This window comes from Coregonus clupeaformis, chromosome 2, assembly GCF_020615455.1.
Source record: "Coregonus clupeaformis isolate EN_2021a chromosome 2, ASM2061545v1, whole genome shotgun sequence".
Taxonomy (NCBI): domain Eukaryota; kingdom Metazoa; phylum Chordata; class Actinopteri; order Salmoniformes; family Salmonidae; genus Coregonus; species Coregonus clupeaformis.
The window spans coordinates 4,465,139-4,477,999 of NC_059193.1; positions in this window are offsets into that span (position 1 = coordinate 4,465,139).

Below are 12,861 nucleotides of genomic sequence, written 5' to 3' on the forward strand. Positions count from 1 at the left end.
CATCCTCACCGTCAAACATGTAGGTGGAAACATTATGCTTTGGGGGTGTTTTTCTGCTAAGGGGACAGGACAACTTCACCGCATCAAAGGGACGATGGACGGGGCCATGTACCGTCAAATCTTGGGTGAGAACCTCCTTCCCTCAGCCAGGGCATTGAAAATGGATTGTGGATGGGTATTCCAGCATGACAATGACCCAAAACACATGGCCAAGACAACAAAGGAGTGGCTCAAGAAGAAGCACATTAAGGTCCTGGAGTGGCCTAGCCAGTCTCCAGACCTTAATCCCATAGAAAATCTGTGGAAGGAGCTGAAGGTTCGAGTTGCCAAACGTCAGCCTCGAAACCTTAATGACTTGTAGAAGATCTGCAAAGAGGAGTGGAACAAAATCCCTCCTGAGATGTGTGCAAACCTGGTGGCCAACTACAAGAAACGTCTGACCTCTGTGATTGCCAACAAGGGTTTTGCCACCAAGTACTAAGTCATGTTTTGCAGAGGAGTCAAATACTTATTTCCCTCATTAAAAAGCAAATCAATTTATAACATTTTTGACATGCGTTTTAATGGATTTTGTTGTTGTTATTCTGTCTCACTGTTCAAATCAAATCAAATAAAATCAAATCAAATCAAATTTTATTGGTCACATGCGCCGAATACAACAAGTGCAGACATTACAGTGAAATGCTTACTTACAGCCCTTAACCAACAGTGCGTTTATTTTAAACAAAAAAAGTAAGAATAAAACAACAACAAAAAAAAAGTGTTGAGAAAAACAAAGAGCAGAAGTAAAATAAAGTGACAGTAGGGAGGCTATATATACAGGGGGGTAACGGTGCAGAGTCAATGTGCGGGGGCACCCGGCTAGTTGAGGTAGTTGAGGTAATATGTACATGTGGGTAGAGTTAAAGTGACTATGCATAAATACTTAACAGAGTAGCAGCAGCGTAAAAAGGATGGGGTGGGGGGGCAGTGCAAATAGTCCGGGTAGCCATGATTAGCTGTTCAGGAGTCTTATGGCTTGTGGGTAGAAGCTGTTGAGAAGTCTTTTGGACCTAGACTTGGCACTCCGGTACCGCTTGCCGTGCGGTAGCAGAGAGAACAGTCTATGACTAGGGTGGCTGGAGTCTTTGACAATTTTGAGGGCCTTCCTCATTAAAATTATAGACTGATCATGTCTTTGTCAGTGGACAAACGTACAAAATCAGCAGGGGATCAAATACTTTTTTCCCTCACTGTACCCTAGGAAAGGATGCTGAACTTCCTATGCACTTCTGCCCTCTCCCCTTACCCCCTTTCCCTTTCACCCCCTCAGAAGTTATGTACTTGTCCGTGAGAGTCTCACCTTATCATAGAGGGGTCATATTAGTGTTTAGCCCAAATATTTTCGGACTCTACAGACACAAGTTGGCAGATCGGCGATACCGACTTCAGACGAGTCCCGTGGGGGTCGTCGAGCAAAACCGATTTTTGGGATGTCTCATGGTCTGACAAACGCCACTGTAGCTCTGCCATCCTTCACCTCAGATGAGGAAGGCCGACATCGGCGGATGCGGTGGATTGAGATGCAGCCCATGCAAAAAACATATATCTAGCTTAAAGAGCCACTGAACATTTGTTGCTTTTTAAAGGCAGTCGCTCTTTTTGTATTATACTAATTATTACCGCGTGGACATCGACTCTAGGGGGTTTGACTCCAATGAGGCACGTTAGCACTGTAATGCTCTGGCCCATGGGCCCTTTGGCTTTTACAACCCTCTGTTCTATTCTGTCACATGGACACGATTGTAAAGAGCCACATTCTGTAAGGTTTCCAGTCATTTCAATTCATGATCCGTGATTTGTGGTCCTCTGTAGCTCAGCTGGTAGAGCACGGCGCTTGTAACGCCAAGGTAGTGGGTTCGATCCCCGGAACCACCCATACACCCCAAAAAAAATATGCACGCATGACTGTAAGTCGCTTTGGATAAAAGCGTCTGCTAAATGGCATATTATTATTATTATTATGATTTTTAAAGTGAATAATATTATTTATACATTTTGTACCTTAGTGTGCCAACTACACGATTTGTATGAAAGGTTTAACTTCTCTACCATAACTTTTACCAGCTTCACTTACTCTGATTAAATCTTTTAGTGGACTAAATTGCACTTTTTTGTCAATCAGTCTCAATACTGCTATTCTACCTTAATTGAGTTACACTCCATTGTGATTCTTACTTTTATTTTGTTTATTTATTGATGTTATATCCATGTATACAACATATATATACAACATATCTTTGAAGGTGATTGTACAACAGAATGAAATTAGGACAGAGGCCAGTTAGATGAAGGGAGGTGTATGTATTTGTTTGTTTGTTTAACTCCAAATTAACAATGACTACCTGCTTAGTCAAAAGACACATTGAAAAAAAAAATATTCTAATAGTAAAACTGCTAGAGAGACTCAAGACAGTACCGAGCCTAGAGGAGTACAGTAGTGTGTTTCTGGGGCCGGGGGGCTGGGGGTGGAAGTTCTCATAACTCTCACATATGGTCTGTCAGCAGAAAGCTGGTGGGTTACACTTGGAGACAGCACACACAGACATACACAGACACCCACACACAGAACAGACACAAGTAGCTGGCCAACTGGCCGATGTACTCCCTCTGTCTCTACTACTACTACTACTACAAAGAGAACCTCTCACAGAATTTTACAAAAAAATATATGGGGAATTGGAAATGATGCAGACAACTACGTTGATGGAAGCTACAATCTATCTGCAATTTTAAAGCTGATCTAAAAAATAAAAAAATAATAGAACTTCTCACAGAAAAGGAGCAGCTGTTTTGCCTTTCGGGTAGGTTGGATTACTACCTATTTGTTTTCTTGTCATTAAAACCAATGTATTTTATTGGCGTTAGAGGTAGGGCTGTTACGGTGACCGTATTACTACATCAACGGCGGTCACGAGTCATGATGGCAGTCAAATTCAATGTGACCGTTTAGTCATGGTAATTAGGCTTCTCCAAGCTCTAATGCTGCTGATGGTTATTAGCAGGGGCGCAACATTCACTGGGGACGAGGGGGGACATGTCCCCCACACATAATGAAATTGCATTTTTGTCCCCCCAAGTTTTATCATTGGAATGTGATACTACATTGGCAACGGTGTGCTTTAGGACCATGCGTACGCCTCCGAGCGGTCGGGTAGGCTGTTTGGAGTGTTTATCTGACTGGGTAAAATATATATATATATATATATATATATATATATATATATATATATATACAGTGGGGGAAAAAAGTATTTAGTCAGCCAACAATTGTGCAAGTTCTCCCACTTAAAAAGATGAGAGAGGCCTGTAATTTTCATCATAGGTACACGTCAACTATGACAGACAAATTGAGAAAAGAAAATCCAGAAAATCACATTGTATGATTTTTAATGAATTTATTTGCAAATTATGGTGGAAAATAAGTATTTGGTCACCTACAAACAAGCAAGATTTCTGGCTCTCACAGACCTGTAACTTCTTCTTTAAGAGGCTCCTCTGTCCTCCACTCGTTACCTGTATTAATGGCACCTGTTTGAACTTGTTATCAGTATAAAAGACACCTGACCACAACCTCAAACAGTCATACTCCAAACTCCACTATGGCCAAGACCAAAGAGCTGTTAAAGGACACCAGAAACAAAATTGTAGACCTGCACCAGGCTGGGAAGACTGAATCTGCAATAGCAGCTTGGTTTGAAGAAATCAACTGTGGGAGCAATTATTAGGAAATGGAAGACATACAAGACCACTTATAATCTCCCTCGATCTGGGGCTCCACGCAAGATCTCACCCCGTGGGGTCAAAATGATCACAAGAACGGTGAGCAAAAATCCCAGAACCACACGGGGGGACCTAGTGAATGACCTGCAGAGAGCTGGGACCAAAGTAACAAAGCCTACCATCAGTAACACACTATGCCGCCAGGGACTCAAATCCTACAGTGCCAGACGTGTCCCCCTGCTTAAGCCAGTACATGTCCAGGCCCGTCTGAAGTTTGCTAGAGTGCATTTGGATGATCCAGAAGAGGATTGGGAGAATGTCATATGGTCAGATGAAACCAAAATAGAACTTTTTGGTAAAAACTCAACTCGTCATGTTTGGAGGACAAAGAATGCTGAGTTGCATCCAAAGAACACCATACCTACTGTGAAGCATGGGGATGGAAACATCATGCTTTGGGGCTGTTTTTTCTGCAAAGGGACCAGGACGACTGATCCGTGTAAAGGAAAGAATGAATGGGGCCATGTATCGTGAGATTTTGAGTGAAAACCTCCTTCCATCAGCAAGGGCATTGAAGATGAAACGTGGCTGGGTCTTTCAGCATGACAATGATCCCAAACACACTGCCCGGGCAACGAAGGAGTGGCTTCGTAAGAAGCATTTTAAGGTCCTGGAGTGGCCTAGCCAGTCTCCAGATCTCAACCCCATAGAAAATCTTTGGAGGGAGTTGAAAGTCCGTGTTGCCCAGCGACAGCCCCAAAACATCACTGCTCTAGAGGAGATCTGCATGGAGGAATGGGCCAAAATACCAGCAACAGTGTGTGAAAACCTTGTGAAGACTTACAGAAAACGTTTGACCTGTGTCATTGCCAACAAAGGGTATATAACAAAGTATTGAGAAACTTTTGTTATTGATCAAATACTTATTTTACCTTTATTTTACCAAAATCCTACAATGTGATTTTCTGGAGAAAAAAAATATCATTTTGTCTGTCATAGTTGATGTGTACCTATGATGAAAATTACAGGCTTCTCTCATCTTTTTAAGTGGGAGAACTTGCACAATTGGTGGCTGACTAAATACTTTTTTTCCCCACTGTATGTCCCCCATAGTACAAAAGTTGATAGGCTAGTGCTTTTGCTGTTCATTAGGCCTACTCATCTTGTTGGCTGACGAAAAGTAAATGTGGACATTTCCTCTAATATCTTCAACGTGCGCCTCAGAAATGGATAAGGACGCGCACAGTTGCGTCCCCGATGTGTCAGTCTTCACTTGTAGCCTGTGAGAAAGACCCGATCATGTGAATAAGAATTGAGCTATCTGACAGAGCCATGTGAGTGAGCGGAGCTTCGGAGCACGCAACCGGGAGAAGGGATTTATAATTCTTATATTCAGCCCAAGGGCACAATGGCCATTGGCCGCAAAAGGCATGGGTTTTTTAGGGGGCATTACGGCCACACAAAGAGGATGCCGCAGGGAAATTCGAGGCATTATCAAGCGCTTGTCAAATTGTGAATGAGAGACTGATGAAATGTATGCAGCCTGCGCAAATAACAAAGCAAAGCTCATGCCTTTCATGGGACTTTTTTCAAATCATCATTTCTTTTGGAGAAAACATCCTTTCTATTTTATTCAGCTATCTTCAATTGTATTCTTCATACCATAAAATAATGCCACGGAATTCTAAGCAAATCTTGTTTGCTAAATGAACTAGTGTAGCCCACAGCTATTGTCACACCCTTATCTGTTTCACCTGTCTTTGTGATTGTCTCCACCCCCCTCCAGGTGTCGCCCATCTTCCCCATTATCCCCAGTGTATTTATACCTGTGTTTTCTATTTGTCTGTTGCCAGTTCGTTTTGTTTCGTCAAGCCTACCAGCGGTTTTCCCCTTGCTCCTGTCTTTCTCAAGTTCCTGTTTTCTAGTTTTCCTGGTTTTGACCATTCTGCCTGCCCTGACACTGAGCCTGCCTGCCGTTCTGTACCTTGTCACACCACCCTAGGTTATTGACCTCTGCCTGCCCCGAGCCTGAGACTGCCTGCCGTTATGTACCTTTTGGACTCTGATCTGGTTACTGACCTCTGCTTGACCTGTCGTTTGCCTGACCCCTGTTTTTGTAATAAACTTTTGTTACTTCGACACTGTCTGCATCTGGGTCTTCTCCTAAAACGTGATAGCCATATGGCATAGCCATATCAGTGCCTAACATAAAGGACAAGGAGTATGCTATTTTGTTCTCTGAAAAAGACGACATTTTCATCATATCATGTTTCTTTTCACCTGTCTAAAATACATAATGGATTTATTGTGATGGTGTAGGCTATGGATTTATTAGACTTTTTAAAATGTACAGTAAATAATAATAAGCCATTTAGCAGACGCTTTTATCCAAAGCGACTTACAGTCATGTGTGCATAAATGTTTACGTATGGGTGGTCCCGGGGGATCGAACCCACTACCCTGGCGTTACAAGCGTCATGCTCTACCAATTGAGCTACAGAGGACCACAACAGTCAAAAGTTTGGACACACCTACTCATTCCAGGGGTTTTCTTTATTTTTACCATTTTCTACATTGTAGAATAATAGTGAAGACATCAAAACTATGAAATAACACATGGAATCATGTAGTAACCGAAAAAGTGTTAAACAAATCAAAATATATTTTATATTTGAGATTCTTCAAAGTAGCCACCATTTGCCTTGATGTCAGCTTTGCACACTCTTGGCATTCTCTATTAGGGCTAGGAAGGGGGTGTTGGTGTTGGCCGACAATGAAGATAACAGGAAGTAAACGTTGTAGATGTGCCATTATTTTACCTTAGGTGTACAGAGGCCTTAGATGTCAAGGTTCTGACACAGTAAGATTCTAGATTTGGTTGAGGGTGTTAGCTGAATGCCTAACTTTACACAGAATGGGAACTTTACAGTTGTGCATGTACACGAATCAGGATTACTTTCTGAAATTCCTACAACTTTGCATTGGAACCACACATAATAGTGAACAAATATGAAATGGAGAACTTTACAAGTTATACTTTGGGATAAGATTGATTGTTTTCCAAAACTTACGAAATAAGACACATAGGAAACCCTTAAACCTATGAGACAGATAGTTTAGATACTGTACCTGTGGTTAAGTTAGTCCAAGTGGTACATGCAGTTATGAGAGTACAGGGACACAGATAACCTGTGAAGCGTTGTCTGTGTGTGTGTGAGTTGACTTTGAGCTGGGGAAGGATTGTTTAGATCCCCGGCCTTCCCTTTCATTACAGGGTTGGGTAGGTTACTTTCTAAATGTAATCCATAACCGTTACTAGTTACCTGTCCAACATTTTTATCAGTAATGTAATTTTTGGATTACCGAAACTAAGTAACATAATCTGATTACTTTTATTTACTTTTGGATTACTTTCCCCTTAAGAGGCATTAGAAGAAGACAAAAATGATCCACCAAACGCATTTGGTGTGTCATCAAAAGTGATCTCTAACTTGTGGTCAGACTCACTCAGGTGGAACTCAAAGGATGCCCCACAGAGGAAGTGGCCGGAAATATTTCAATGTAATTTCCAGTCTTAAAGAGGAAATGCATGTTTAAGTTCCACCTCCGAAGAATGACAAAGGTTGCTTATACAGTGAGGGAAAAAAGTATTTGATCCCCTGCTGATTTTGTACGTTTGCCCACTGACAAAGAAATGATCAGTCTATAATTTTAATGGTAGGTTTATTTGAACAGTGAGAGACAGAATAACAACAAAAAAATCCAGAAAAACGCATGTAAAAAATGTTATAAATTGATTTGCATTTTAATGAGGGAAATAATTATTTGACCCCCTCTCAATCAGAAAGATTTCTGGCTCCCAGGTGTCTTTTATACAGGTAACGAACTGAGATTAGGAGCACACTCTTAAAGGGAGTGCTCTTAATCTCAGCTTGTTTCCTGTATAAAAGATACCTGTCCACAGAAGCAATCAATCAATCAGATTCCAAACTCTCCACCATGGCCAAGACCAAAGAGCTCTCCAAGGATGTCAGGGACAAGATTGTAGACCTACACAAGGCTGGAATGGGCTACAAGACCATCGCCAAGCAGCTTGGTGAGAAGATGACAACAGTTGGTGCGATCATTCGCAAATGGAAGAAACACAAAAGAACTGTCAATCTCCCTCGGCCTGGGGCTCCATGCAAGATCTCACCTCGTGGAGTTGCAATGATCATGAGAATGGTGAGGAATCAGCCCAGAACTACACGGGAGGATCTTGTCAATGATCTCAAGGCAGCTGGGACCATAGTCACCAACATGGGCGGTGTGTTCAATAGGGCGATATGGGCGACGCACTGCCAAACGGGAAAAGGAAGGGATTTTTTTTCTAATCAATTATATCATGGCAACAGTAGTTCAGTGTTCACGTCTGATCTGCCAGCCACTAAATGTCCAATCAGGCTAAAGTCGTGCTTCAAATGTCCCCGCCCGTTTTGGGGCGATTTCAGTCAGGTTGAAAATCGCCCAGAAGTCTCTCATAGCCTCTAATGTAAAATATTTTTTTTTCTAATTTCTGAGCTTTCAATACATTCTCTATGGGTGTCTGAGGGCTTGCACTTACGCGCTTTCGTCATACGTAACGTAACGTAACCATGAACGGCAGACAGCAACGCTTGGACAGCGACTGGTGTAACCGACATGCACCATCTTTCAGAAAAGATTAAGAAAAATGAGCTGTCAAAGACCCACATTGATAGCTGTTTGAGATTGTCTGCTTTGGTGAGAGTGAATATTGCCACTCAACTGGATGAGGGATACAGGCTAGCTGTCCGCCGCCACAACGATGAGGTTAGCAACAGCAGAGTCGTGAACACTGTCTACGAGAATCGAGACGACCTCATAGAATGTTTTGAAGCCATCCGGACGGGTTCATTGGGTTCATTTGACCAGCCCACCGTACCAGAAGCTACAGAATAAGGACATCGATGCTGTCTTTATCAAACGTGCCCTCGACAGCTTCGCAAGCAGTGTGCAGGCCATAAGGTAAGATAAAGATTAAACAATATCATTCGATCTTTCTCAAAGCAGAGCTTTATTTGAAAATGTATGCATGAAAGGAGACTGCATTTGTGTTTGAAATTACATTATTGTCATTATATATGGCCAGTGGTGTAATCTATCTTATTTTATATACTATGTGTACTGTACAGTGGTGCTCATAAGTGTATGAACACATTCTAAAGCTGACTAAAAAGAGGAATAAAAAATAAAAAAATCATCTTTTGGAAATTGATCTTAATGACTTAATTAAAAAAAGTTGGAAAATCCAACCTTTAAGGACACCAATTTTCTTTTCTTTTTATTCCTCTTTTTAGTCAACTTTAGCATGGGATCATAAGCTTATGAGCACCACTGTATACTGTGCTGAACATCCAGGCTATGTGAGACACAAAGGCTAACTTAAACACTAAAGACTTTATGCATCCCTGCCCATTTTAAGTGGAACTGAAGTATTTGTACTATACATGGATACATTGCATATACCTGTGCATCACATAGACAACAATACTGTACAAAGCCAACAAACACATTGGTCTGTTTGCCTTCAGGGACTCCTCTCAACAGCAGCTGCAAGAAGCAACAGGAGCCAAAAGACCCAGAACAGCTTTGAGAGAAGAGGAGAAGCAGAGGCTGTCTGAAGAGGTCTGCAACACCATCCTGGATCACACCAAAGAAAGGTTCTCTTTCTCTGGCCACCTTGTGAGTGCTACCTTACTGCAAGCAGACATGTTTGAAAGGTACTGCCATTCAAAAAAATCTGTTCATGTTCATTTTTACAAATCTATACAATTGGCCAGAATATGGTTGTTCATATTTACAAATCTATACAATTGGCCAGAATATGGTTGTTCATTTTTACAAAGCCATACATATTGTTTATGCAGTGTTGAGGAATGTGAAAGAACACCCTTGATTATTTTTACTGTGATAACTTATTTTGCTTTTGTAAGCCAACACTTTTGAGATCAGTCAATAAATGCTTCTGGTATTGACTTATATGCTGCCCCTGTCTTCATGTTGTTGCTGGACATATCTTTTTAAAAATGTGTGTAGGTCACCTAAATCATCAGAAAAATTGCCCCTCCTGAGAATTTTTTCAGGAGCCGCCACTGGTCACCAAGAAAACAATTGGTAACACACTACGCCGTGAAGGACTGAAATCCTGCAGCGCCCGCAAGGTCCCCCTGCTCAAGAAAATACATATACAGGCCCGTCTGAAGTTTGCCAATGAACATCTGAATGATTCAGAGGAGAACTGGGTGAAAGTGTTGTGGTCAGATGAGACCAAAATAGAGCTCTTTGGCATCAACTCAACTCGCCATGTTTGGAGGAGGAGGAATGCTGCCTATGACCCCAAGAACACCATCCCCACCATCAAATATGGAGGAGGAAACATTATGCTTTGGGGGTGTTTTTCTGCTAAGGGGACAGGACAACTTCACCGCATCAAAGGGACGATGGACAGGGCCATGTACCGTCAAATCTTGGGTGAGAACCTCCTTCCCTCAGCCAGGGCATTGAAAATGGGTCGTGGATGGGTATTCCAGCTTGACAATGACCCAAAACACACGGCCAAGGCAACAAAGGAGTGGCTCAAGAAGAAGCACATTAAGGTCCTGGAGTGGCCTAGCCAGTCTCCAGACCTTAATCCCATAGAAAATCTGTGGAGGGAGCTGAAGGTTTGAGTTGCCAAACATCAGCCTCAAAACCTTAATGACTTGGAGAAGATCTGCAAAGAGGAGTGGGACAAAATCCCTCCTGAGATGTGTGCAAACCTGGTGGCCAACTACAAGAAACGTCTGACCTCTGTGATTGCCAACAAGGGTTTTGCCACCAAGTACTAAGTCATGTTTTGCAGAGGGGTCAAATACTTATTTCCCTCATTAAAATGCATATCAATTCATAACATTTTTGATATGCATTTTTCTGGATTTATTTGTTGTTATTTTGTCTCTCACTGTTCAAATATACCTACCATTAAAATTATAGACTGATCATTTCTTTGTCAGTGGGCAAACGTACAAAATCAGCAGGGGATCAAATACTTTTTTCCCTCACTGTACATGTTCACAAATTGGGTGTGGGAATTCCCATGTGGAGTTGATAAACATCAACAAATAGGACACTGACAGCTGTCAGTGTAGCTAGCTAGCATGCTAACCTGTGTTTGCACCTCTACTTTTATTTTACCAAAAAATTATCATAATCCATTGGATAATTTGTATATTTTCACATTTGTTTTAGCTAGTCTGTACAAAAAAAAAAAAAACATATATAGTACCAGTCAAAAGTTTGGACACACCTACTCATTCCAGGGTTTTTCTTTATTTGTACTATTTTCTACATTGTAGAATGATAGTGAAGACATCAAAACTATGAAATAACACATGGAATCATGTAGTAACCAAAAAAGTGTTAGAAAATTCAAAAATATTTTAGATTTGAGATTCTTCAAAGTAGCCACCCTTTGCCTTGATGACAGCTTTGCACACTCTTAGCATTCTCTCAACCAGCTTCATGAGGTAGTCACCTGGAATGCATTTCAATTAACAGGTGTGCCTTGTTAAAAGTTAATTTGTGGAATTTATTTCCTTCTTAATGCGTTTGAGCCATTCAGTTTTGTTGTGACAAGGTAGGGCTTGTATACAGAAGATAGCCCCATTTGTTAAAAGATCAACTCCATATTATGGCAAGAACAGCTCAAATAAGCAAAGAGAAATGACATTCCATCATTACTTTAAGACATGAAGGTCAGTCAATCCGGAATATTTCAAGAACTTTTAAAGTTTCTTCAAGTGCAGTCGCAAGAACCATCAAGCGCTCTGATGAAACTGGCTCTCATGAGGACCACCACAGGAATGGAAGACCCAGAGTTACCTCTGCTGCAGAGGACAAATTCATTAGAGTTACCAGCCTCAGAAATTGCAGCCCAAATAAATGCTTCACAGAATTCAAGTAACAGACACATCTCAACATCAACTGTTCAGAGGAGACTGCTTGAATCAGGCCTTCATGGTCGAATTGCTGCAAAGAAACCACTACTAAAGGACATCAATAAGAAGAAGAGACTTGCTTGGGCGAAGAAACATGAGCAATGGACATTACACCGGTGGAAATCTGTCCTTTGGTCTGATGTCCAAATTTGAGTTTATTGGTTCCAACCGCCATGTCTTTGTGAGACGCAGAGTAGGTGAATGGATGATCTCCGCATGTGTGGTTCCCACCGTAAAGCATGGAGGAGGAGGTGTGATGGTGTGGGGGTGCTTTGCTGGTGACACTGTCTGTGATTTATTTAGAATTCAAGGCACACTTAACCAGCATGGCTACCACAGCACTCTGCAGTGATACGCCATCCCATCTGGTTTGCGCTTAGTGGGACTATAATTTGTTTTTCAACAGGACAATGACCCAAAACACACCTCCAGGCTGTGTAAGGGCTATTTGACCAAGAAGGAGAGTGATGGAGTGCTGCATCAGATGACCAGGCCTCCACAGTCACCCAACCTCAACCCAATTGAGATGGTTTGGGATGAGTTGGGCCTCAGAGTGAAGGAAAGCAGCCAACAAGTGAAAAGCATTCCTCATGAAGCTGGTTGAGAGAATGCCAAGAGTGTGCAAAGCTGTCATCAAGGCAAAGGGTGGCTACTTTGAAGAATCTAATATATAAAATATATTTTGATTTGTTTAACACTTTTTTGGTTACTACATGATTCCATATGTGTTATTTCATAGTTTTGATGTCTTCCCTATTATTCTACAATGTAGAAAATAGTAAAATATAAAGAAAAACCCTTGAATGAGTTGGTGTGTCCAAACTTATGACTGGTACTGTATATTTAAAAGTGTCATTTTATAAATGGTATAATTGTGTGGTATGATAGCATTTTTCAAACCCCAGTCGCCCCAAGATGAATGGTTTTGACCACTAAAGTTTTGCTTCACTACACGCTCTACTGTTTTGATTGGTCTAACGTTAGCTAGAAACCACAAGTGTCGATCCAGATAATGAAAAGGGACCCGTGAAAGAAAATTCAGTAACACTTTACTTGACACCCA